Raw genomic sequence first — 957 nt, forward strand, 5'->3', positions numbered from 1 at the left:
AATTTACTTTTAACTTTTGTAATTTTTAGTAAAAGTGCAGTAAAAAGAACAATTATTCGGACAATCAGATTGTCCGATAAACTGTTACTATATTGACTGAAAAAAATTACAAAGAATGGTTTAATTACTGCACATTTTAGTTTTATATAGGTTTTATATAAAATCAAAAGTTATAGGGCTTTTAAAATTAACTAAAAAAATTTTTTCATATTTGAACGAAATTTTTAAAAAAGAGAAAAATCTCATACTTCGATTAAATTTATAACATTATCTGGTTAATATGAAGAGTTATTCGGTTTATAATTATTCTTCAATAAATACTATCTCCAAATTTAACAAAATGAGAAGTAATTCAGTGCATTTAAATTATTCAAGATAGAATATTTTTAAATCTGACATGAATTTATTGTAATTTTCCCTGAATATAGATTGAGCCACTTAAAGGTGATCAGAAATAAAAGAAATATCAAATAAAAAAAACTTTTGTACTTCAGAAACATTTTAAAGTCGTATTTTTTGCAATAACAAGAAAAAGGTTTTCAGCGTTAAAATTTTTCCACTCTCATTACTTTTCGTAAATTTAAATGTCTTATTTAAAAAAAAGAAATATTAATAAATTTTTAACGAATTCCAATGAAGTTCTTAAGAAATCTAATTTTTAATTTACGACTTCTTTAAATTTTGATTTCTCGGGGACTATTCAAACGGATTTCGCTCAAATTTTGTATTTTGCAATTTAAAATTACATGCTTTAAAATGATTTAAAACATTTTGTATACCTTATAATTCCAAATTTTTTACTATTAATATATAAATATTAATAAAAATAATTAATATTTACAAAAAAAATATTTTTTGCATGGAATTATTCTTTTGATATACGAATTCTATAATTGTGTGCAAAAAATTTTTTCATTTGCTTTAAAACTTCTCAAAATAAGGCTCAATATATATATA

Source organism: Parasteatoda tepidariorum, chromosome 3, assembly GCF_043381705.1.
Source record: "Parasteatoda tepidariorum isolate YZ-2023 chromosome 3, CAS_Ptep_4.0, whole genome shotgun sequence".
In the NCBI taxonomy this organism is placed as follows: Eukaryota; Metazoa; Arthropoda; class Arachnida; order Araneae; family Theridiidae; genus Parasteatoda; species Parasteatoda tepidariorum.